Source organism: Gossypium arboreum, chromosome 11 (genome assembly GCF_025698485.1).
Source record: "Gossypium arboreum isolate Shixiya-1 chromosome 11, ASM2569848v2, whole genome shotgun sequence".
In the NCBI taxonomy this organism is placed as follows: domain Eukaryota; kingdom Viridiplantae; phylum Streptophyta; class Magnoliopsida; order Malvales; family Malvaceae; genus Gossypium; species Gossypium arboreum.
In genome coordinates this window covers 35,890,029-35,917,396 of record NC_069080.1, presented here as the reverse complement: position 1 = coordinate 35,917,396, position 27,368 = coordinate 35,890,029, and the positions used below count along the sequence as shown (strand labels likewise).

The 27,368-nt window shown below is 37.1% G+C and overlaps 1 non-coding gene across 1 annotated transcript; it reads left to right on the top strand.

Annotated features, from left to right (window-relative positions):
- Positions 1-6,043: 6,043 nt before the first annotated feature.
- On the top strand, positions 6,044-6,150 carry LOC128284905 (small nucleolar RNA R71). The gene has a single exon (XR_008275324.1). It is a non-coding gene; the product is annotated as a small nucleolar RNA R71 (small nucleolar RNA).
- Positions 6,151-27,368: the final 21,218 nt, after the last annotated feature.

The window sequence follows — 27,368 nt, the reverse complement described above, 5'->3', positions numbered from 1 at the left end:
TCACTGCAAGCTGTCTTCCTGAGCAACAGTCAATAAATAATCTATAACTGGAGCTACGAAACTCCAAATGAAGTGCCGTTAATTTTCTCTGAAAATAGACTCATATATATTTTACCCATAAAATTTTCAGGATTTTTGGTTTGGCCAATCAATACCAGATTTTTCTTAAAGTTTCCCTTATTTCACTGCTTGACTAATCTGACCACTCTTCACTATGAATCAAATTTCTCATTGTACTGAATTCAAAATCATTTATTTAATTTGAAAATAGACTCATTAAGGAGTCTAAGCATATAAACTTCATATTATAACCATTTTTGTACAATTTATAATGATTTTATAAAAATAGAACTGAGGATCTAGAAGTCATTCTGACCCTGTCCCACATCACTTCAAATATCTTATCATCGGAAATTCTTTTGCTTACATGGTTTCTTTTATAAGAAACTAGACTCATTAAGCTTTAATTACATAATTTATTAAGCTTCTAACTCATTTCCCATAATTTATGGTGATTTTCCAAAATCACATTACTGTTGCTGTCACAAGCAGATTTATTACCAATTCACTCTTTCACACATACCTTGCATGCATGTTATTTAAACATGCATATCACAAATCAATCATCACATACCTATAAATTTACTTAAGCATAATATTCCTTTCATCATTTTAAAGCACAACATTACTCAATATTATCCAAGCTCACATTCGGCCATAATACACACAACATGTTAGCCGATTTTCCCCCCTTAGCATCTAAGGCACATGCATGCTCATTTGTTTGGCTCAACTTCATCTATTCTCCATTTTTTATCAAAAGAACATGAAACAACAACCATTTCTCTCATTTCCATTCATGAGCGAATGCTCACAACACAACCAAAAATCAAAAATATGCTTCATGGGTTAAGGTAGAAACAAGAAAAACCCATGAACATCAAAATAGAAGCAAAGCACCATGAACTCACCTTGGATTTTCTTCCCCAAGTGATTGAACATTCAAGAGCTCTTTTCCTCTCCTTTCTTCTATTTTTGGCTACCATGAACAAGGATGGACAAACTTTTCCCTTCCATCATTTTGTTATTTTTAGTCTTTATTTTATGACATAAAATGACACATATCAATTAGTACCATAACTTCATGTCTTAAATAATTATTATCTAATGCACATGTTGCTTCCCACCAACATCATGGCCGGCCACTACACATAAAATGGGGAGTTTGACATGCAAATCCTCCCATTTTACACTACAAATTATTTGCCCACTACAATTTGGCCTATAGCATTTTCAGAAATTTTCACATAGGTCTTATTTCATAATTTTACTCTCAAATGACAAAATCAAAGCATGAAATTTTCACACACGAACTTTCACATATAATAAACACAGAGTATAACATTTAATTATTTCTGTGACTCGGTTTTGTGATCCCGAAACCACTTTTCGACTAGGGTCAAATTAGGGCTATCATAATAGGCCTATGGGTTTCATTCTGATTTCTGTACTGGGCCAAGGCCCAGATAAGCCTAACTCTGAGGTTTGATCTTTTTTGGGCTATGGTTGGGTTATGTTACACACTGAGTTTACCGAACTCACCCTTTATTTTCATCTCTGCAGAAATCCCCAACCATAGTGGGCTTGGAGTCGTGAGGGATTCTGAGTGGCCACATCATCTGCAAAGTTGGTTTTCTAAGTTAGTTTATTTTATTATTTTTATATTCGATTTAATTTTTGTTTTAAGTCGTAATAAGGCCACTATTTAAATTTATTTTTCCACTATGGTTTTATTTTCGATTATATTTATACTATGACTAAACTGCTATCGTTAGGTCGAAAGGGTTTTCAAAATTAATGAACATTTTCAAGACTCAACAAGCACAACAAATGGATAGCCTAAAGATTGATAAACCGACTTTTCATTCAACCGCTGTTTTTACAAAGACCACACTAATCACTTAAACCAGCGAATGCATACTAAGTCGTAAGTCCATGTGACACGTCAGATCTGGCCATAACGTCTGGGCCGGGTTAGGGGTGCTACAGGTAAGGTGGTTGTTGAAAAGCCGGAGGATGTTGTGGCCTTTGATTTCCTTAACCACCCCATGGGAAATTAGGATGGTTCCTCCAACCTGCAGTATGTGTATTACTGTATGGGTTAATTTGAGATCTAGAATTATTGTTACCCATGTATTGGACTTGTTCCTTCTCGGTGTCGGGGTTGAAGGATTGATATTTCGTGTGTGTTGTAACATCTCGAAATAGGGCCTAAATGGAATAGTGGTTACGAAACCACAAATTTGAGATAGAAAAGTTTATTTCGATTAATTTTTACGATTTACTGAGTGATTAGATGCATGTGTTAGAATATTGATAAGAAATTTTATAGATTGCATGTTTAATTTGCCTATTAGGGCTTATTTGCAGAAGTTGTTATAACAGCCCGATTTAGGGCCTAAACGGAACGATGGTTTTAGAACCACAAATTTGAAGTCAAAAAATTTATTCTGATTAAGTTTTAAGGTTTATTTATTGATTAAAATATTGTGTAAAAATATCGTTAAGTAATTTTACTGATAAAGTGCTTAATTGGACTTTTAGGACTAAATTGCAAAAGTTGCAAAATATGTGTTCTAATTCATAAGTACTTGATGGAAATGGGGGTTTAAAGAGGAGGTCCTTAAATGGTAATTATACCATTATATTTTGTTTGGACAAAAATGGGCATTAATAGGACAAAATTTTAAAGAAAGGCCTTAAGGGCATTTTAGTCATTTGGTAATTAAAAGAAATAAAAAGGGAAAATAAAGCCAAAATTGACTCATCTTTTTCATGGAGGCTGAAATTAACATGGGGGAAGCCATGGCTAGGGTTTTCAAGCTTTCCAAGCTCAATAGTAAGTCCATTCTAGCCCCGTTTTTCAAGTTCTTTACGATTTTGGAATCCCGGTAACTTGATTAAGCTTATTCTAGCAATAACTTAAGCTAGGGTTCATATTTGGAAAATACCCATAGGTGAAATGTGTTTATTTTGATATTTTATGGTAGAATATGAAGGATGAAATTATGTTAAACAACTTTTGCTAAGCGGTTTTAAGCAAAAATGAGTAAAATGGCTTAATCGGTAAAAGTTATTATTGTTCATAACTATGTGTTAGAGTGAGAATTTGATGTTTCCATAGAAGGAAAAAATGATCAGCATGTCATAAAACATAAGAATAAGGGATGAAGTTTAATTCCCGAGCCTAGGGGCAAAAGTGTAAATATGCAAAAGTTTAGGGGCAAAATTGTAATTTTTCCAAAGTTTGAGTTAATGACTATTTTGAATAGTACATTAATTAAATAAGTAAAATATGATGTTTTTGATCCCGGAAAATGAGATTTGAATCTAGAATGAGAGAAAAATTGAAAATAAGGAAAGTTGGTAAAATAAATGTTTTAGTATCGAGGTGAGTTCATATGTATAATAAGCATTAATTTATGCATGTTTCAATGTAAAATTGATATATTTACTATGATTGCCGAGGTGTTGAAAGTAAGTATAATTATGATGATTTAAATGTTCAATATAAATTCGACATGGAAATGAGAAAGTATGTAAGTTCGCATGATAATAATACTGTAATAATGTTGTAATTTATATTTGAAAGTTAAATTTAGTGAATTAATTGAATTATGTTAAATTAAATGTTTATGGTGCCAAGTTTATGAATTGATTTAAAAATATGTCTATGGTACATGAAGTGCATTGAATTATCATACATAAATGTGATTTTATGATTATGGATATTATGAGCAATTGTATGTTCATATGATTTTTAATAACACAATGTGTAATTTAATATTGTTGCCTTGATATTAAATGAGATGTAAGTTTATATGTAAGTAATACATCAAATTTACTTGTATTATGATATTTTATAATAATATTGGAAATATGTTTGTTGATAATTACTTGATTGGTGAAATTGTTGGAAAAGAGAGAGAAATCCCTGTTGAACCTTCAGAAAGATTGGATGATACAGATAGTATGTAGCTAGGTCACATGTATGGTGCTGAGTGCACATCATGTGTACAAGAGAGCTACAAGACATTATGATGTAGCTAGGTCGCATGGGTGATACTATGTGTACACCATGTAGACAAGAGAGCTACAGAATATATGTAGCTAGGTCGCATGCGTGGCTCCAGGTGAAGGACACCATGTAGACAAGAGAGCTACGAGATAAGCTGGCTAGGTCACATGGGTGGTACTAAGTGTTCACCATGTGTACAAGAAAGCCAAACTATATGATGGGTGGAGCTATGTGCTGAAACCACCAAGTATCGAGAATTGATTCGAAGTGTTCAACGGGAGACTTACTATGTACTGCTTTGTGAGTTTTGTGATGAATAAGTGCAAGAACTTGGTTATGTGAATGATGTGTTCATTAAGTGACCGGGATGTTGTAAGGTTATAAACAATTAAGTTATACATGAGGATGATTTTATGGTGACCTTGTAATCATGAGCCTATACTTGTGATGTATGAAATGTGGTGAAAATGATTTGTGATATGTATGTTCAAATGATGTTAATACAAAGAAAGTGTGAAAGAGTGAATTAGCAATAAAACTGTTTTGGACAGTAGCAGTGACGTGACTTTGAAAAATCACCAAAAATAGTAAGAATTTAATTAGAGGCTGAATGAGATATTAAATTAATGCTTAATGAGTCTATCTTCGTATAAAAGAAACAGAGCAAGCAAAGTATAGGCTTGGAAAAATCATTAAAAATTGTACAAAAATAATTAGGGGATATAATTTATATGTTTGAAATACTTAATGAGTCTAGTTTCAAATGAAATAAACAAGAACATCTTTTGAATTTTGTACGAGGAGAAAATTGATTCGTAGTGAAGAGTGGTCAGAACAGTTAAACAGTGAAATAGGGGTAACTTCAATGAATAAACTGTACTAATTGGCTGGACCAAAAATTCTAAAAATTTTATGGTAAGTATACATGTGAATCTAGTTTCAAGGAAAATTAACAGTTTGTAATTTGGAGTTCTGTAGCTCCATAAATAAATAATTTAGTTGCTGGTACTCTGCTAGATAGCTTATTTTGATCCTGTTTATGATTGTAATAGTGAAAGTATGTGTGTTTGTGATGGTAATATTCCGGGAATTGTGACTTTGTTTAAAATATGATAATCTATTGTTTATTAATATTTACATACTTACTTACTAAGCTATAATGCTTACTCTCTTCCTTTCCTTTTTCCTATAGTGTCGCAGATGTTAGCTCGGGTTGGAGGTCGCCGGAGGTTAAATCACACTATCAAACTATTGATCGATATATAAAGGTTTTAAAGTATTTTAAGTCTTTGGCATGTATGGAGACTCGTTTAATTGTTATTAAGTTGCTAGGAATTGGCTTAAAGTACTGACCTATGTTATTTGAAGGTCTCTATTGTATAAAGTCATTTAATGTAGATAGTCTTGATTATGTTATTAATTAAATGATGCAATTTTTGAATGTGCATGCTTGCCTATGTGTGTGGTTGAATTAAAGCATGATATGGGCCTTGTAAGCTATTTTTAAGGGACAGCTTGAATGTGTTTGAAAAAGTTTTAAATTAGAGTGAAATTATGAATCAATTTTTACACGATGATTAGTGATTAAGTCCGGTAATGCCTCGTACACTGTTCTGGCGTCAAACACGAGTAAGAGATGTTACATTTTTTCCTCCTTCATTTGAATCGCACCTTATAACTGGATGTACCTGAGTAGGACCACACAAATCATCAATCTTTTTATTTAAGAGTTCTACCTAGTTAGATAGCATAGTAATCGCATCGAGGTTGAAAACACCAGCCGCTTTCGTCGGCTTTGTCCCCATAACTTGCCACTGATAGTTATTCAGTTACATTTCTTCAATAAATTCGAAAGCCGCTTTAGATGTTTTGTTATTCAAAGTTCCACTGGCGGCTGCATTGATAAGTTGCCTCGTTGAGGGGTTCACACCGTTGTAGAACGTTTGAACCTGTGGCCAAAGTGGTAACCCATGGTGGGGGCACCTTTTCAAAAGATCCTTATATCTCTCCCATGCATAATAGAGTGTTTGTAGATCCATCTGCACAAAAGAAGAGATGTCATTCCTCAAATTAACTGCTTTAGTCGGTGAAAAATATTTAAGTAAAAACTTTTTGGTCATTTGTTCCCAAGTAGTGATTGACCCTCGTGGTAATGAGTTCAACCACTGTTTAGCTTTGTTCCTAGTGAAAAGGGAAACAACTGAAGGCGTATGGCGTTTTCAGAAATGCCATTGATTTTAAATGTGTCGCAAAACTCCAGAATATTTGCCAAGTGATTGTTTGGATCCTCATCCTGCAAACCATCAAACTGAACAAATTGCTGTATCATTTGAATAGTGTTAAATTTCAGTTCAAAATTATTTGTAGCAATATCAGACCTAACTATACTTGACTCAATTCTTGTTAAATTCAGTTTAGCATAATCATACATAGTGCGAGGAGCAGTATTCTGATTTACTGGGTCAGCAGCAATCACAGGAGGTAGCTGATTTTCCTAATTTTTAGCCATCTCCTCGGTTGTGGTTTGAATATCATCCTCTTGCTCTTCCTCTATGTATCTTAAGTTTTGCCTTATTTCTCTTCGATTTTTATGAGCTGTGCGATCGATCTCACTAGAAAAAAGTAATGGTCCCAACGGGTTTCTTCTAGTCATACACTAAAAAAAACCTGCCAGAAGCGAATAAAAAAGAAACTTAGAAAAAAAATTTTAAATTGAAAATAAAGTAAAACGGCTAAATTAATAAAAATTGAGTGTTCCTAATATCCTAGTCCCCCGAAAGTAGTGCCAAAAACTTTATACGTGATACTCGTGGCAGGTTTTAAAAATTTATAATTAATCATTCTTGAAACTAACTATTATCATGATGAAGGCAAGTGTACCTATCGAACAGTAGTATAGCTTTAGCAAGACCGGCTTGTTGAACCCAAAGGAACCAAGAGTACTAGTAATTGCTTTCTTTTCATTATCTAGCCTAAAAATTAAGGGGTTTGTTTATCTAAACTAATTAAATAAACTAAGGGTGCACAGAGAGAAAATTGGGAAAAAGCTTTTGGGAAAACTCGATTGATTAAGACAATACCCAAGGAAAAATCCACCTAGACTTCACTTGTTATGTAACTCCCTGAATTTTGGGCCTAGATGAATTGGGCTTTGGGTCTCATAAAATTTTTAAGTGAGTAAGAAAATGCCGAAAGACATGTTGGCTTTAAGGGTTTAAGGAATTTGAAGTGCCTAGGTTTGTTGGAAGTTTTGTGTTCGAGTTTTGTGGTGGAAAAATTTTAATTTAATTAGTAAAAGAATCAGGGTTGGAAGTAGTTGGGCTTTTAAAAAAAGATAGGGGAAAATGGCAACAAAAAGCCATTTGGTGAAGTGGCTAAGTGACACCATTTAGGGTGTATGGAGTGGCGTTAGTGGCTAGCAAGGAGATCCGAGGATTGAATCCTAGCTTAGTATTTTAGAAGTTTAATTTTGGCCTTCTAGAAGGTTGGAAGTGGCGTGAAGATGGACTCTAAGGGGAGTGTTCAGAAGAGAAAATTTAGGAAATAGATTCGGGAGTTATCAGGGAGAAAAATGAGGAGATGAGAAGGGGGAAGTGATTGAGCTGAATTGGTAATTGAGGGTCAGGCAATTTGGCTAAAGGCTATAAATATGTGCTGAATTTGGGATCCTAGGCTAATGCCAAATTCTTCATTTTTTTTAGTGCCGATTGGCTTTTCCATCTTTGCTAACTGATTCTTTTGCCATTCTTTCTCTCCTCAGATCTCTTTTGATTTACCCTTTGGGTTAGCCGATTCCTTCTTCTACCCTTATTCTTTAATATGTGCCAAATAAACCTTATTCACCATATTAGTTTGAAAGCCGAAAAGCCAAATCTCCCTTGGGTCGATTACTCTTTTGGGGTAAGTACCTTATTTCTTTTTCGGCTAGTATTGTTAATACTGATTACTCCCCTCCCTCACTCTTTTTAATCAACTTTGGTACGGAATTAGTATCGGATCTCAGATTTTAGCTCTCTGTCGAATTGCTCCTTGGGTGTTTTGCGGTTTTGGTAAGTATTCCTCTCTTATTGGCTAAGGTTGGCCGAATGGTCTTAAGTGAGATAAGGGGGTGAATTATGTTGGATGTTAGTCCATTAGTATTTTTTTTTAATGAGTAATATTAATGCAGATCTAGGGAGTACGTGATCAAGGAAAAGCTATTAGGGATTGGTATTCAAGGTAAGGTTAAGGTGAGGTTTCAATTTTTGGGTAAAATATGTATTAAGCATGTGATTAATTAAAGGTTGATATCGTTTGTAGGTTGGTGACTAAGGGAATCGCAGCACGCTTGCTTACCAGGTGTGTACATACACTGCGCACACAAGTAAATCGGTAAAAGCTGAAATGCCGAAAAGCTGAAAGTTTGGCTACAGTAGTCTTGTGAGTACGCGAACACTCGTGAGGAGAAAATCGATAGGTTATTTGAGGCCCATTGGCGACTCCATGGACTTGGGCTGTGAATTGGCCAACCAGGCCAGAATAGGCTTAATAGGCCCGATGGGCTGTTGGGCCCACAATAGGCCAAAAATTGATCATTGATGCTATGTGATAGGAATTCTTATGTGAGCATGAATATAATGTGATTTGGGCCTAATGGGCAACATATATGTGATTTGGGCCTAAAGGGAGATATAAATGTGATTTGGGCCTAATGGTCTATGTGAATATAATTGGGTTTAATGGGCCATATATAGGCATGTGAATTTGTCTGGGCTTTGTAAGGGGTTTTGGTTCTAGTATATGATGTGTAACACCCCAAATCCATGACCGTCACTGGAGTTGAACACGAGGTGTTACCGAACTTACTTCACTTATTTCCCCCTTTATAATCTCTTTTTTTTTTTTGTTTTGCTGTTCCAGGCAGGCTAGCTAACTGCGTCACTGTCACCTTAAAAATCATATCTCGAGGTCCAGAACTTGAAAACCAGTTCCGTAAATTTTTCCTGAAACTAGAATCATAATCCCATTTACACATTTTTTTCTAGAATTTTTGGTCAAGCCAATTAGTACAGTTTATTAGTTAAAGTCTCCCCTGTTTCAGGGTTCGACTACACTGACCTTTGTGCGTTACGACTTGGATATCTTCCTGTACAGGGCTCCAACACTCATGTCGTTTGTTTGTAAAGAAACTAGACTCACAAAGGAATCTGCACATATAGGGCATGACTTCTAATTCTCTCTGGTTAATTTATAATGGATTTTCAAAGTTGGAACAGGGGATCCAGAAACTGTTCTGGCCCCGTTTCGCGAAAACTTGAATATCTCTTAAGATTACAGCTCATATGGTCGTTTTGTTTCATCCACATGAAAATAGACCCATCAAGCTTCGATTACATAATTTTTTTTAGCATTTAATTCCACTTCTACTATTTTTAGTGTTTTTTCGATCTCACATCACTGCTGCTGTCCGCAACAGTTACTGCAATAGACTATGCCTATTTCATGAATTTTCCTTGGCCTTACTAATAATCCATCATACATAACACAAATTGTGACCACCTTATCAAAATTAAGATTTCTAGGACTCGCGACTATAAGTTTTAAAACCCCACTCAACCGACCACATAGGCCATATTCGCATGGCTTAAAGTTTACAACCCAAAATTTCACAAAACAAAGAGCTTATACATGCCAAATGTTCTCCTAGATCGACTAAGAAGAGAATACCAAAGATTGCTCGCCGGTGTGATGACTTCGTTGACGGTTCCGAGCACACAAAAGAGACGAGTCCAAGAGACCTAAAATGGGTGACAAGAAAACACCGAGTGAGTTTATAACTCAGTAAGTCATAAGCACTCCACAATTATCCATTAGCAAAATTTATCACAAAGTGAAACAATGAAACGAGGCTAATTGTTCCATCCATATCGAACTATACCATAGTTCCTTAGACCTTTCGGTTAAATCTCATACCAAGTCATACATTCACATTTCATATTCTATTCAATAAGATATTTGAGGCAATTTCCATATATCAACTCATTTTCACCACAATCATGCAAACAAACGAACTTTCGTCTATCCCATGATACCTTATTTACATGACTGCAAGTTTAATCATCACATAGATTTAAAGCTTACCAAGCTCAACCCCGAGCATGAACATAGCGCCTATTCGCCATGAGCTCAAGGTACTTACTCTTTCCGCTGTCCATGATCAACTCGATAAGGTCACACCCTCCATGTAAGTAACCGATCGAACATATATATTAAATTCGCACACGTAGTGCTTAATAATCGATCTCGCACACTTAGTGCCATGTGATTTAAGTTTGCACACTTAGTGCCATACATTTCAAGCTTGCACACTTAGTGCCAATTCTCGTCACCACGCACACTTATTGCCCGCACACTTAGTGCCCGCACACTTAGTGCCGAAACCGAACACTCTACACATTCACTACCTCTTTACATTCAACAATATCATATTTTCATACACATACATTTGTATACATTTCATCTAATTAAACACAATTGCATAGGTATTACAATCATTTAATCAATACCAAATATGCTTAATGACTTACCTCGGATGTTGTCGAACGCCTTCGACGGCTATTCAATTACTTTTTCTTTCCCTTGTCCAACTTTGATCCTTTAAGCTCTTGAGCTAAATCAAACAAATTTACTTCTCACCAAACACACACATACGGCACCATATACATTTCAAAACCAATTCATTCGTATCACTTGTCCATATATTAGTTTTTAACACATTCGGTCACTAGGGCGACCTATTTAACTTTTAAGTATTCATTTCCAATTTTAGTTAAATAATGCCAATGCCATTAACTACTAATGCCACACACACATATGCATAAAATTAACCCATACATGACCTATAGCTCATTCGGTCATACATCTCTCAAGCCTATCAAGCTTCATATCATGCTTCCTTGGCCGAATATACATATAAGCACAATTTGGCATTTTCATTCACTTCATGATACATTCGGCCTTGACATAATTTCATTAAAAGTCCCTATTAGCCACTTCACCCTTCAATTATATCATCTACTTAATATTTCTTAAGTTCACCATCTTAATGCCCATTATAGCCACTCCCAAAATCTAATTCTAAAAATCGGCAACACCCACCTCTTAACTCTCTTACCCGAATACTTCTCAACACTTAGGTTAAAGTATGCACATTAACTTAAGCAATTTCATTAACCCATATAGCCGAATGTACCAAGCATTTATCATTTTGCACATAGATTCTATAGCATGGCCGAATACTCATGCACATACACACATAACAACAAGAACTTCAATGATCTAAAAATCTCCTTTTATTAAACATTCATCTCACTTCTCTTCATGCTTCATCACAACAACATCAAAACACCAACCAAGAAAGACAACCTCCATGGCCGAACTTCATCTCCATCAAATAGCAAAGAAATCTAAGCCATGGGCTAGGTAGGTTTCAAACTAACAACTAAAACATGCATGAATCTTAAGGAAACATCAAACATACCTCAATCTAGTTGCAAGCATGGCCAAGCTTCTCCAAACCCCCTCTCCCTCACTCACGGCAATTGAAAAAAAATGAGAAAGGATGAGCACTTTTTTTGTTTTTCTTGTTCAATTCACGGCAAAATGGGGGAAAGGGCATCCACACACTCATCTTTTTTTTCCATTTCTTTATTACTAGCTTTTATTTTATTGTTTCCTACATACATCACTAGCATAACATGTTTGAGACATGTTTCCTTTGCCCATCATCCTTGTCATGGCCGGCCATTAGCAAATAAAAAAGGGGAATTTGACATGCAAGTCCACCCCTTTGATCACATGCACTAATAGGCCACTTTACATTTGCCTAGCACATTTCTAATTTTCTCACATAAGTCCTAGTCACTAAAATTCACCTACAATTAAGCAAAATTCAATTAGGGAATTTTCACACATGTATATTCACATATTTAGACAGTAACTATCATTCTCAAATAATTTAGTGACTCGGTTTAGCGGTCCCGAAACTGCTTTCCGGCTAGGGTCACTTTAGGACTGTCACAACTCTCCCCCACTTAAGAAATTTTCGTCCCCGAAAATCTTATCGGTAAATAGGCTCGGGTATCGCTCTTTCATAGAGTCCTCAAGTTCCCAAGTGGCTTCTTCAATTCCGTGTTTATGCCACAACACCTTCACTAATGGGATTTTCTTATTTCGCAACTCTTTTACTTCACGTATCAGAATGCGAATCGGCTCTTCTTCATAACTCAAATTAGGTTGAATCTCAATCTCAGATGGTGTGATTACATGCGACGGGTCAGACCTATATCGTTGAAGCATCGAGACATGAAAAACGTTGTGAATCTTTTCGAGCTCAGGGGGTAAAATTAATCGGTATGCGACTGGTCCAACTCGTTCGGATACTTCATACGGTCCGATGAACCTCGGACTCAATTTGCCCTTACGGCCAAATCTAAGCATCTTCTTCCAGGGTGAGACTTTGAGAAATACCTTGTCTCCAACCTGATATTCAATGTCTTTTCTTTTCAAATCTGCGTACGACCTTTGGCGATCCGAAGCAGCTTTCAAACTTTCACGAATTACTCGAACTTTCTGCTCGGCATCCTTAATCAAATCAACCCCGAAGACTTTATTTTCACTAAGTTCGATCCAGAATAATGGGGTACGGCATTTACGACCGTATAAAGCCTCATAAGGCGCCATCTTAATACTTGATTGAAAACTATTGTTATAAGCGAATTCAATCAAAGGTAAATACCGTTCCCATGAACCACTAAACTCAAGGATGCAACATCTCAACATATCCTCGAGGATTTGAATTATCCGTTCGGATTGACCATCTGTTTGGGGATGAAAAGCAGTGCTAAAATGCAGCTTGGTACCCAAAGCCTCTTGTAATTTCTTCCAAAACCGCGATGTAAATCTTGGGTCTCTATCCGACACGATAGAAATAGGTACCCCATGCAATCGAACAATTTGGGAGACGATAATTCGCCAATTTATCAAGTGAAAAATCCGTGCGGACAGGATAAATGAGCGACTTGGTCATCTATCAACAATGACCCGCATCGAGTCTTTCTTATTCTAAGTCAACGGTAACCCGCACACAAAGTCCATTGTTACTCGATCCCATTTCCATTCGGTATCATGATTGGTCAAGTAATCTCGATGGCACTTGATGTTCGCTTTCACTTGTTGACATATCAAACACTTTGAAACAAATTCAAATGTCTCGTTTCATACCGAGCCACCAAAATTGGCATTTCGTGTCATTGTACATTTTAGTACTACCCGGTGGATCGACATTCGACTCATCAGAAGCCTCGCTCAAAATCATCGAAACAAGTTCTCAATTCCTTGGAATACATAATCGACCCTTGAACGTCAAGCAATCATTGTCGTCAATCTGAAATTCCGATTCCTCATTCGAAACACATTCATCTCATTTAGCGACCAATTCAGCGTCGACCTTCTGAGATTCAAGTATTTGATGAATCAATGACGGTTTGGCCTCTAATTCAACTACTAGCACCTCATCGGGTGAAACGGATAGGTGAGCGTCCATCGCTCTCAATGCAAATAGTGCTTTACGACTTAAAGCATCAGCCACCACGTTGGCCTTTCCCGGGTGATAATCACTGACAAGTTCATAGTCTTTCAACAACTCAAGCCAACGTCTTTGTCGCAGGTTTAGATCTCTTTGAGTCATCAAATATTTAAGACTCTTGTGGTCCGAATAAATATGACACCTTTCTCCAAACAAGTAATGTCGCCATATTTTCAAGGCGAACACTATGGCTGCTAATTCAAGGTCATGGGTCGGATAGTTTCTCTCATGCGGCTTTAGTTGTCTCGACGCGGAAGCCACAACTCGACCCTCTTGCATCAATACACAACCTAGCCCAAGCAAGGATGCGTCACTGTAAATGACAAACTCTTTACCGGACTCCGGCTGTACTAGCACTGGGGCCTCGGTTAAACAAGTTTTCAATCGATCGAAACTTTCTTGACAAATAGTTCGACCACTCGAACTTAACATCTTTTTGAAGTAGTTTTGTCAACGGTGCAGCTATCATCGAAAAACCCTTTACAAACTGTAGATAGTATCCGGCAAGCCCCAAAAAGCTCCTAACTTTCGTAACATTCCTTGGAGGTTTCCAATCGACTATGGCCGAAATTTTGTTCGGGTCCACCCTGACACCCAATGCAGACACCACGTGCCCTAAAAAGCTAACCTCTCTCAACCAAAATTCGCACTTACTAAACTTTGCGTATAACTGCTTATCTCGTAAAATTTGCAACACTAGCCTCGGTGTTCAAAGATGTTCGGTTTCATCTCTCGAATAGACCAAAATGTCATCGATAAACACAACTACGAACCGATCAAGTATGGCCTGAAAATTGATTCATTAAATCCATAAATACCGTAGGGCATTAGTGAGCCCAAACAAAGATCACTAAGAATTCAGTAGTGACCGTACTCGCTCTAAAAGCGCTTTGGGTATGTCCGAGTCTCGAACCTCAACTGATAGTAACCCGATCTCAAATCTATCTTTGAAAACACTAAGGCTCACTTTAATTGATCAAACAAATCGTCAATACGTGGCAACGGATATTTATTCTTTATCGTCACTTTATTCAACTGACGATAGTCGATGCACAATCTCATGGTTCCATCCTTCTTCTTCACAAACAACACTGGTGCGCCCCATGGAGAAAAGCTCGGTCGAGCGAGACCTCTATCCGTCAATTCTTGGAATTGAACCTTCAATTCCTTTAATTCCGCTAATGCCATACGATACGGGCTATTGAGATGGGCGTAGTACCGGTACAACTTCGATGTCAATTCCACTTCTCGAACCGGTGGCAATCCCAGAACTCCTCGTGAAAAACATCTCGAATACTCACGCACCATCGGTACCGATTCAAGTTTCCTTCCGTCTCTTTGCTACCAAGCACATACGCAAGGTATGTTTCACACCCCTTTTCACATGTTTCGAGTGGTCATTGAAGATATTATCGACGCTCCCTTTAAATCCAGTAGACTCAACTTGACTATCTCATTATTTGCACTCCTCAAATAAATGGTTTTCTTTTTGCAGTTCACCACTGCCTCATGTACGGTCAGCCAATCCATACCAAGAATCACATCAAATTCATCAAACGGCAAAAGCATCAGATCGACCGGAAAACAGGATTCTCGAATTATTAGGGGGCATCTCTTGCACACTTTATCAACGAGTACGTATTGACCCAAAGGGTTTGACACTCGAATTACGAACTCAGTAGACTCAACAGGTAGAGTCTTACTGGATGCTAAGGTTTCACATACATATGAATGAGTAGAGCCAGGGTCAATCAATGCAATCACACTAGTATCAAAGAGAGTAAAAGTACCACTGATAACGTCAGGGAAGGATGCCTCCTCTCGTGCGCGGATGGCATATGCTCTAGCAGGAGCACGGGTCTCGGATCGAACCACCGTATCAGAGGCCCCTCTCTGATTACCACTCCTACCTCCTAAAATTCTCGGGGGTCTACCTCTAGCTGTCATTCCACTAGGTCTCGCACCTTGCATCTTATTTTTCTCATCTAGCTCCGTGCAATCTCTAATGAAGTGGTCCTTCGAACCACATCCGTAATGAGCCCTCATAGCGTGCTTACCCCAACATTCACCTATGTGTCGCCTTCCACATTGGGGGCATTCAGGCTTTTCTTGACGATTATTGCCCACACTAGCAAATCAAGTAGCTCGTGAGTCCATCGATGGTCGTGCTCTAATGGAAACTCCCGCAATGTCCTTGACTTATTTGTGTCTTCCTCGAACTTCTTTACAGTTAAAATGGAGCTTTACCGCCGATCTCTTACGACGCCTCTAGCTTCAAATTCAGCCTTCTTCTTCTCCCTCCCAAGTTCCTCCGCCTTGCAAGCTCGTTCAACTAGTGTTACAAATTCTTTTATCTCCAAAATACCCACCAGTAACTTTAAATCTTCATTCAATCCTTCTTCAAATCTTTTGCACATAGCCACCTCATCAGCCACACACTCCCGAGCATACCGACTAAGTCTTACGAACTCGTGTTCGTATTCAGATACTATCGTACGGCCTTGCTTGAGCTCCAAGAATTCCTTACGCTTTTGATCGATGAACCGTTGACTAATATATTTCTTTCGAAATTCCGTTTGAAAGAAATCCCAAGTAACTTGTTCCTTTGGGACTATGGAAATCAAGGTCATCCACCAATAGTAGGCTGAGTCTCGCAACAAAGATATAGCACACTTAAGACATTCATCAGGTGTGCATGATAGTTCATCAAACACCGAATGGTGTTATCAAGCCGAATTCTTTCCTTTCGGCATCATCAAGAACTATGGCCTTGAACTCCTCGCCCCGCTTCCTAATCAAGTCCACGTGTGGTTTACTCACCCTTACGTGATCGATGAATCGATGGCATTACGGGCTCTCGGTGGATTATTTATACTCGGAATGGTCGACAATGGATTGGTTCGGGCATATTATGCGACCCACTCATTCATCATGGTGAAGAAGGCTTGTTTCGCCCTTCATCTTGATTATTCGCGGATGACCGAGGTTCAACAGGCGGTGTCCCTTGCGCAGGAGCAGCCGCTACACTTTCAACGTCATCCGCTAAGGGTCTCTCTACCCCGGGTTCCATTTGCTAATCAAAACAAAAATTTCAACCGTCAGAAGTCATCACATTATTAAGCACGAACATTATGGCATGTATAGCTAGACTCACACGCGCTATGGTAGTCCTAGAACCGACTAAACCATAGCTCTGATACCAATCAAATTGTAACACCCCAAATCCGTGACCGTCACCGGAGTTGAACACGAGGTGTTACCGAACTTACTTCACTTATTTCCCCCTTTATAATCTCTTTTTTTTTTGTTTTGCTGTTCCAGGCAGGCTAGCTAACTGCGTCACTGTCTCCTTAAAAATCATATCTCGAGTTCCAGAACTCGAAAACCAGTTCCATAAATTTTTCCTGAAACTAGACTCATAATCCCATTTACACATTTTTTTCTAGAATTTTTGGTCGAGCCAATTAGTACAGTTTATTAGATAAAGTCTCCCCTGTTTCAGGGTTTGACTACACTGACCTTTGTGTGTTACGACTTGGATATCTTCCTGTACAAAGCTCCAACACTCATGCCATTTGTTTGTAAAGAAACTAGACTCACAAAGGAATCTTCACATATAGGGTATGACTTCTAATTCTCTCTGGTTAATTTATAATGGATTTTCAAAGTCGGAACAGGGGATCCAGAAACCGTTCTGGCCCCGTTTCGCGAAAACTTGAATATCTCTTAAGATTACAGCTCATATGGTCGTTTCGTTTCATCCACATGAAAATAGACCCATCAAGCTTCGATTACGTAATTTTTTTTAGCATTTAATTCCACTTCTACTATTTTTAGTGATTTTTCGATCTCACATCACTGCTGCTGTCCGCAACAGTTACTGCAATAGACTATGCCTATTTCATGAATTTTCCTTGGCCTTACTAATAATCCATCATACATAACACAAATTGTGACCACCTTATCAAAATTAAGGTTTCTAGGACTCACGACTATAAGTTTTAAAACCCCACTCAACCGACCACATAGATATTCGCATGGCTTAAAGTTTACAACCCAAAATTTCACAAAACAAAGAGCTTATACATGCCAAATGTTCTCCTAGATCGACTAAGAAGACAATACCAAAGATTGCTTGCCGGTGTGATGACTTCGTTGACGGTTCCGAGCACACAAAAGAGATGAGTCCAAGAGACCTAAAATGGGTGACAAGAAAACACCGAGTGAGTTTATAACTCAGTAAGTCATAAGCACTCCACAATTATCCATTAGCAAAATTTATCACAAAGTGAAACAATGAAACGAGGCTAATTGTTCCATCCATATCGAACTATACCATAGTTCCTTAAACCTTTCGGTTAAATCTCATACCAAGTCATACATTCACATTTCATATTCTATTCAATAAGATATTTGAGGCAATTTCCATATATCAACTCATTTTCACCACAATCATGCAAACAAACGAACTTTCGTCTATCCCATGATACCTTATTTACATGACTGCAAGTTTAATCATCACATAGATCTAAAGCTTACCAAGCTCAACCCCGAGCATGAACATAGCGCCTATTCGCCATGAGCTCAAGGTACTTACTCTTTCCGCTGTCCATGATCAACTCGATAAGGTCACACCCTCCATGTAAGTAACCGATCGAACATATATATTAAATTCGCACACGTAGTGCTTAATAATCGATCTCGCACACTTAGTGCCATGTGATTTAAGTTTGCACACTTAGTGCCATACATTTCAAGCTTGCACACTTAGTGCCAATTCTCGTCACCACGCACACTTATTGCCCGCACACTTAGTGCCCGCACACTTAGTGCCAAACCAACACTCTACACATTCACTACCTCTTTACATTCAACAATATCATATTTTCATACACATACATTTGTATACATTTCATCTCATTAAACACAATTGCATAGGTATTACAATCATTTAATCAATACCAAATATGCTTAATGACTTACCTCGGATGTTGTCGAACGTCTTCGACGGCTATTCAATTACTTTTTCTTTCCCCTTGTCCAACTTTGATCCTTTAAGCTCTTGAGCTAAATCAAACAAATTTACTTCTCAGTCAAACACACACATACGGCAGCCATATACATTTCAAAACCAATTCATTCGTATCACTTGTCCATATATTAGTTTTTAACACATTCGGTCACTAGGGCGACCTATTTAACTTTTAAGTATTCATTTCCAATTTTAGTTAAATAATGTCGAATGCCATTAACTACTAATGCCACACACACACATATGCATAAAATTAACCCATACATGACCTATAGCTCATTCGGTCATACATCTCTCAAGCCTATCAAGCTTCATATCATGCTTCCTTGGCCGAATATACATATAAGCACAATTTGGCATTTTCATTCACTTCATGATACATTCGGCCTTGACATAATTAAATTAAAAGTCCGTATTAGCCACTTCACCCTTCAATTATATCATCTACTTAATATTTCTTCAGTTCACCATCCTAATGCCCATTATAGCCACTCCCAAAATCTAATTCTAAAAATCGGCAACACCCACCTCTTAACTCTCTTACCCGAATACTTCTCAACACTTAGGTTAAAGTATGCACATTAACTTAAGCAATTTCATTAACCCATATAGCCGAATGTACCAAGCATTTATCATTTTGCACATAGATTCTATAGCATGGCTTAATACTCATGCACATACACACATAACAACAAGAACTTCAATGATCTAAAAATCTCCTTTTATTAAACATTCATCTCACTTCTCTTCATGCTTCATCACAACAACATCAAAACACCAACCAAGAAAGACAACCTCCATGGCCGAACTTCATCTCCATCAAATAGCAAAGAAATCTAAGCCATGGGCTAGGTAGGTTTCAAACTAACAACTAAAACATGCATGAATCTTAAGGAAACATCAAACATACCTCAATCTAGTTGCAAGCATGGCCAAGCTTCTCCAAACCCCCCCTCTCCCTCACTCACGGCAATTGAAAAAAAATGAGAAAGGATGAGCACTTTTTTTTGTTTTTCTTTGTTCAATTCACGACAAAATGGGGAGGGGGAAGGGCATGCACACACTCATCTTTTTTTTTTTCCATTTCTTTATTACTAGCTTTTATTTTATTGTTTCCTACATACATCACTAGCATAACATGTTTGAGACATGTTTCCTTTGCCCATCATCCTTGTCATGGCCGGCCATTAGCAAATAAAAAAGGGGAATTTGACATGCAAGTCCACCCCTTTGATCACATGCACTAATAGGCCACTTTACATTTGCCTAGCACATTTCTAATTTTCTCACATAAGTCCTAGTCACTAAAATTCACCTACAATTAAGCAAAATTCAATTAGGGAATTTTCACACATGCATATTTACATATTTAGACAGTAACTATCATTCTCAAATAATTTAGTGACTCGGTTTAGCGGTCCCTAAATCGCTTTCCGGCTAGGGTCACTTTAGGACTGTCACATAATGACTACATAAAACTTAATTAATTTAATGCGACCATGGACAAGTCATAGGGTTAAGGTGTGGCAACAGGTATATGCATGTCTAGGATTGGATCTATGGAGAGCTTAGTACTTAAGTGGTCTTAATGACTCACCTTCTCTTCTCTAGAATCCTACCTGGTGCATAGTATTCGTTCATCTTAGCTCACGGGATTTGTTAACGAGCCAAGATAAGTGAAAACCGTAATAATGGAAAAATTACCGAAATACCCCTAAGGGTGAAGATGACCAAAATACCCCTATGTGTTGAATGTAAGTTTTATGGATATGACACACATATCTGCTTCATACATATGATACTCTGCTTCATACATATGATATTCTACTAAGGATTTTGGAAAGGGTCATTGGACCCAATAATGGTACGGGGAATCGGGGGTCCATTCCGGAGTGATTTCATGCAAATAGGGCTGTGATCTTTAGGGGTGTGGCTGGTGTGGTTCCTAATGTGGTTGAATACTTGTTGGAGGCCACGAAAAGGATAATAGTGGATTTGGACTGTTCACATGAACAAAAGCTGAAAGGGGTGGTGTCACTACTTAGGGAAAAAGCTTACCAGTGGTGGCTAATAGTGAAAGAGGGCACCCAACCTGAGCAGGTTATGTAGGAGTTCTTCAATGTGGCATTTCAGGGGAAGTATGTAGGTGCGAGTTACGTGGACGCTAGAAGGAAGGAGTTCCTGAACTTGACCCAGGGAAACAAATCTGTAGCGGAGTATGAGGCAGAATTTCTATGCCTTAGTAGGTATGCAAGAGTTATGGTGGCAACGGACTATGAGTGTTGCGTTAGGTTTGAGGATGGAATTAGAGATAGCCTCAGGGAATTGATAGCTCCACAAAGGGAGCGAGTTTTCTTGGAGTTGGTAGAGAAAGCAAAGATAGCGGAGGAGGTAAAGCGCGTGGAGCTCCTGAATCGGGAAAAAGAAAGGGGTAAGAACAAGAGGGAGGCTGAGACTCCTGGTGTTGAACAGAGGCCTAGGGTAAGGGCCAGAAATAATGGGCTAGTTAGAGCAGGGCGCCCTGCTGTTAATCTAGAGGTGCCACATTGTGCCGATTGTGGGAGAAGCCATGGAGGCGAGTGTTGGAAGAGGATGGGAGCTTGTTTAGCTTGTGGGTCTATGGAGCATAGGATCAGGGATTGCCCTAGAATATTGGGTCGAGTGCCAGTAGTGGGTCAATGTGGTGCTCAGCCATCGACGGGTGGTCAGCAGTCACCCAGAGGCCATGGTCAGGCCAGGGGTGGAAATGATTTGGACCGTGGAGCACTTGGCAGAGGTGCTGGTCATGCTAAGGTGAGACAACCAGCGTTGGTCTATGTAGCACGTCGCCGAGAGGACGAAGACGCTTCCGAGGTGGATATTGGTACGTATATAACATCCCAAAATAGGGCCTAAATGGAATAGTGGTTCTAAAACACAAATTCGAGGTATAAAATTTTATTTTATTTTCATTTTAAGGTCTATGGCATGATTGCATGATTGTGTGAAAATTTCGTTTAGAAATTTTATCGATAGAGAGTCTAATTTGATATTTATGACTATATTGCAAAAGTTGTAAAATGTGTGTTCTAGTTCAAAAAGGTATTAAGTACTTGTGAGTAATGGGTTTTTAAAGTGGAGGTCCTTGGATAGTAATTAGACCATTATACTAGTTTGGAGAAAAATACCTAAAGGAAAATAAAACACCATAGTTTAATTAAGGGCATTTTGGTCATTTAGTTATTAAAATGAATTAAAAACAAAATTAAAAGCCAATTTTTGTCCATCTTCTTCATTATGCTGAAATTTAAAGGTTTCTCCATAGCTAGGGTTTATTCCAAGCTTCCAAGCTCCTAAGCGATTCCAAGCCCCATTTTTAATGTTCTTTACGTTTTTGGAGTCCCGATAACTTGATTAAGCTTATTCTAGCAATAATTCAACCTAGGGTTCATATTTGGAAAAATACCCATAGGTTAAATTTGTGTATTTTGGTGTTGTATGATAGAATATGAGGTTTTAAATTATGTTAGACAACTTGTGCTACTCAGTTGTAAGTGAAAACGAGTAAAAGGGCTTAATCGGTAAAAATACCTAATAGTCATAAGTACATGTTAGAGTGAGAATTAGATGTTGTCATAAAAGGGAAAAATGATCAGCATGTCATAAAACATAAGAAAAGACCGGGAACCACTTCTTACGTCTCACATGGCTATCTCCGTGAGGGCCCTCATCGATTATTCCAACGATAGATAGAATAAGACCCGAAGTTGGATGGGACTGCCATGAAAGATCTCCTCCGGGATTGGATCCCGGTGAAAAGAGATCCATTATAAAAGTATATATACTATATATATATATTTATATATATACAAGTTTAATTTTCGAGCCTTGGGGAAAAAGTGTAAATATGTAAAAGTTTAGGGGCAAAATTGTAATTTTGCCAAAGTTTGGGTCAAGGACTGTTTTAATAAATGTGAGTATTAAATAAGCTAAATTTTCTTATTATAGATCAAGAAGAACAAAATCCAACGTTAGACCGGGGAAAGAAAAAGATAGTGGACTAAATCGATATAGTTGATCGTATTTTGTTTCGGGGTAAGTTTGTGGCAAGTAAATGCAATATTCTATTATTTTATGTTAATTTTGTTAATTTCCAGCATGTGTATATTTATTTTATGAAATTATTCAAAGAAGACTCAAGCATGAATTGACGGAGAAGTAATTTCAGAAAGTCTCGGTTGAACCTTAGGAATGTGTAGGATACAAATGTCATGACATTAGGGTTTAAGGATACCATGGAAGACCATGCCAAGGCATGGCAATTGGTAAGGTTTCTAAGGCAAGGAAATCATGTAAGACCATGTCAAGACATGGCATTCATAAGTTACTATAAGGCAAAGGTCCCATGTAAGACCATGCCAAGGCATGGCATTGGTGAGTTCATAAGGCAAGGATTGTGACACCCCTAAAGTGACCCTAGTCGAAAAGTGGTTTCGGGACCACAAAACCGAGTCATAAAAAAATAATTAACCATTATATTTGATGCTTATTATATGTATATAGGCATGTGTAAAAATTTCATGTTTGAATTTTGTTAATTGTAAGTGAATTTTGCTAAATAGGATTTGTGTGAGAAAATTTAGAAATGTGCTAGGCAAATGTTAAAGTGGCCTATTGATGCATCTTAGAAAATGTTGTCCTTGCATGACAAAATACCCAAAAGATGAACTAGTGGCTGGCCATGCTATGGGATTAACCATATTATAAACACTTGTGTTAATGTGGTATGTAGGAAACAATAAAATAAAAGGTTAGTAATAAAGAAATGAAAAGGGAGGGGTGATGAAAACAAAGTTGTCTCATCCATGTTCCCCCTCCATTGCCGTGAGTTGAAGAAAGATAACAAAAAGGAAACAAAAAATGCATGCTCATCCTTCTTCTTGATTGCCGAATGTGGGAAAAGGGAATATTGAAGAGGAAAACCAAGGTAGTCGGCCATGGCTATCCTAGTTTAAGGTATGCATTGTGATTTTCTTTTAATTGACTATGAGATTAGATTGATAAGTGCATAGCTTATTTAACCCATGGTTTAATTTCATGCATCAATAGACAAATGTCCATCCGCAAGTGCTAAATTGGTGTCATTTTGATAAGTTTTTTTGAAAGATGTTAATTAATTGTTAAGTGGCTTAAATGATGTTTGAATGAGTAGAGTTCATGGTTGAAAAGTATAAATTGAAAGTTGCCGTGTGAGTGTATATACATTTTAGAAAGAAAGATGTTGTTGTTTAGTTGAATTTTCATTTGATAAATGTTCATTCGGTCAAATGGGAGAAGAATGAGATGAATTTAAATGTTGTGGTTTATTATATTTTAGTTGTTAAATGAAGAAAAATCGGCTAACAAGGGAGTACTAAGGCGAATATGATTTTGAATATTAGTGGTGTAGTTGCGAATTTGAACTATGAAGTTATTGAGTAATGTGTGTGTTTTAAGTGATAGAGTTGAGTGAATGCTTGGAATGTGATATGTATGAATTATGTGTTAAATTAAGGTTTGCTAAGCTAGCTATTAAGATGAAGTGCAAATGTTAGTAATTGATTGCTAGTGTATATATGTGTACTAGCCGAGCTTTGAATTTAAATAATGGTTGGAGCACCATGTGTTGTAATGAGATTATTTGAGTGAAATCATAGATATTTATATGATGAATTGATTGTGGATATACATGCTTAAATAAGATGCACACATGAATGAATAGATAGCTTGGTGTTGCATGTATTCGGTCATAAAGGTGCACATGAGGAAATGTTAGATTAATTGTATTAAATTGCTCAATGTGATTAAAAATGCGTATGACCATTTTGTGTTTGAGCTAAAGGTGGCCATATGACCTATCAAACTCCTTGTCATATTCGCCATAAGCTAGCATAATGAGACTTTAATAAGTTAAATTTGTTTGAATTAGCTCAAGAGCTTAGAGGACCAAAGTTGGATAAGGAAGGAAAAAGTGATCGAATTGTCACGAAATCATTCGACCACATCCGAGGCAAGTTTTAAGTGATTAAATGTTGAGTAAATTCAATTATAATAGGACATAATGAGTTGATTTAATAAGATATGATGTGGCCATGATATGTCTTAAACTCAAATGGTAAGTTCCTAAGTGTTTGGACTTGAAATTTAAGAGCAAATTGTAATAATTTGCTCAGGACAGCAGCAGTAACGTGATTTTAGAAAATCACTATAAATGTTTGGTGTGGAATTATAGGCTGAATAAAATATGAAATCAAAGCTTAATTAGTCTAGTTTCTTATAAAAGAGACCGTAAGCAAAGAAATCTCCTATAGAAAGATATTTAAAGTTGTGTGAGACAGTGTCGAATGACTCAAATCCCTGTTCTATTTTAAGAAAATCACTATAATTTGTAAAAAAATGGTTACAAGATAAAATTTATATGCTTAGACTCCTTAATGAGTCTAGTTTCAAATGAAATCAAATAGAACATACTTTGAATTCTGTACAATGAGAATTTTGATTCGTAGTGAAGACTGGTCAGATTAGTCAAACAGTGAAACAGGGGAAGCTTTAAGAAAAATCTGGTATTGATTGGCCAAACCTAAAATTCTTAAAAATTTATGGATGGAAGATATACGAGTCTATATTCAGGGAAAAGTAACAGCAAGTGATTTGGAGCCTTGTAGCTCCGGTTATAAATAATTTAGTGACCATTGCTCAGGAAAACAGCTCGTAGTGAATATGTGATTTTGTTGTAAACATGGATAAAACTTGTTTTAGTTGCTCAAAAGCTATTGATTAAACCCATACTTGAATTCTAATTCGTGATATTGTAAAATGATATATGAGTGTTAGATGGATCTTTGATATTAAAATTTGTGAAATTGTAAGTTTATGAGTATTCGAATATGAAATGATAGTATGGCGTGAAATTGAATTATTCATTGGAAAATGATTGATGTAGATTCAGCCAAGACCAAGTCTGTACATGATAGTATATGTGGTATGTGAAGTATATTTGAATAATTGTGATGTGAATACATGAAAATTTATATTTTGATTTAGGATTTTATGTGATGAATGTGAATGTGTATATATATGAGATAAGGCCGAATGGCCGATGTGATGAATGTGAAAGTGTATATATATGTGATAAGGCCTAATGGCCGATGTGATGAATGTGAAAGTGTGTATATATGTGATAAGGCCTAATGGCTGATGTGATGAATGTGAAAGTGTATATATATGTGATAAGGCCTAATGGCCGATGTGATGAATGTGAAAGTGTGTATATATGTGATAAGGCCGAATGGCCAATGTGATGAATGTGAAAGTGTATATATGTGATAGGGCCGAGTGGCCAACGTGATGGATGTGAAAGTGTATAAATGTGATAAGTCCCGAAGGGCATTTGTGTCAGTACTATATCCGAGTTAAAACCCCGCAGGCTTCATGCGAGAATATTATCACTGATTAATGTCCGTAGGCTTTGTGCTCGTACTATATCCGAGCTCTAAAGACCCGCTGACTACGTAGGAGATTTTGTCCGGTAAGCCCGAACTAAAGGTTTTGCTGAAGATTCAAGTAAAGCGTAAGATTATGCGACTTCACAAAGACAATTGGTAATAAATACGTTCAATGCGTTAAGTTGGTCGTATGTATTTTGAGATTATATTTAAGTTTGATTTAGACTAAATCACAAGGTCGTTATGTGATGCACATGTGAGTAAAGCAATAAGACTGTTCTATGATTATTGTGCATTTGGTCAATGTGGAAAGTCGTAAAATATGTAATGTACCTATGATCATAAGAGGTCACTATCAAGCGAGAATTTATCTCGCCTATTATATATGATGAGATGTGCATATTCGAAAGGGATGGTATGCCCAAGGAAGAGTGAAATAAAAATACGAACAACTATGTTATAATTTGATTGTTATCTGTTGACACTGCTTAAAACTTACTAAGCATTGTAATGCTTACTCCGTGTACTTTGTTTCCTCTGCTTTATAGATCTCATTTGGAAGCTACAGTCGGGGATCGCCAAGAATTAGTCACACTATCACTATCCACTGCTTGGTACTGCTACGCTTTTGGATTATCTTATGGCATGTATAGAATAGACTAGTAGTGAGAGGATATTTTGGTTAATGTATATAAGCCATGCGAAAATGGCATCTTTTGAATGTGTACTTATAGAAGTTTAAATTGTATCCCCGATCGCCTTTAGTACTTATCTAAAGGAATGTTCAAAAAAAAATTTACTGCTCGATATGAGTTTCAAGTCCGGTAATGCCCTTTATCTATTCCTACGACGGATACGGATTGGGGTGTTACATTTTATTGGTATCGAGCTACGGTTTAGTCGATTCTAGGACTAACGTAGCACGCGTGAGTCTATTTATACATGCCATAAAGTGATAAAATGATAGTGTGATGATTTTGACTATTAAAATGTGGTTGTTGTATTGTAATGAATCTTGATCCCGATCGAAATGTAGCAAGCTTCCGACTATGAGAATTTGCGATATAACTTCACTTAGATATGCCTAAATTATTAAGTTGATCAGTGCGATCATGTACTCGTATTTGAATTTCGATTTGGATTGAATTATAAGGGTATAAGTGATGCAAT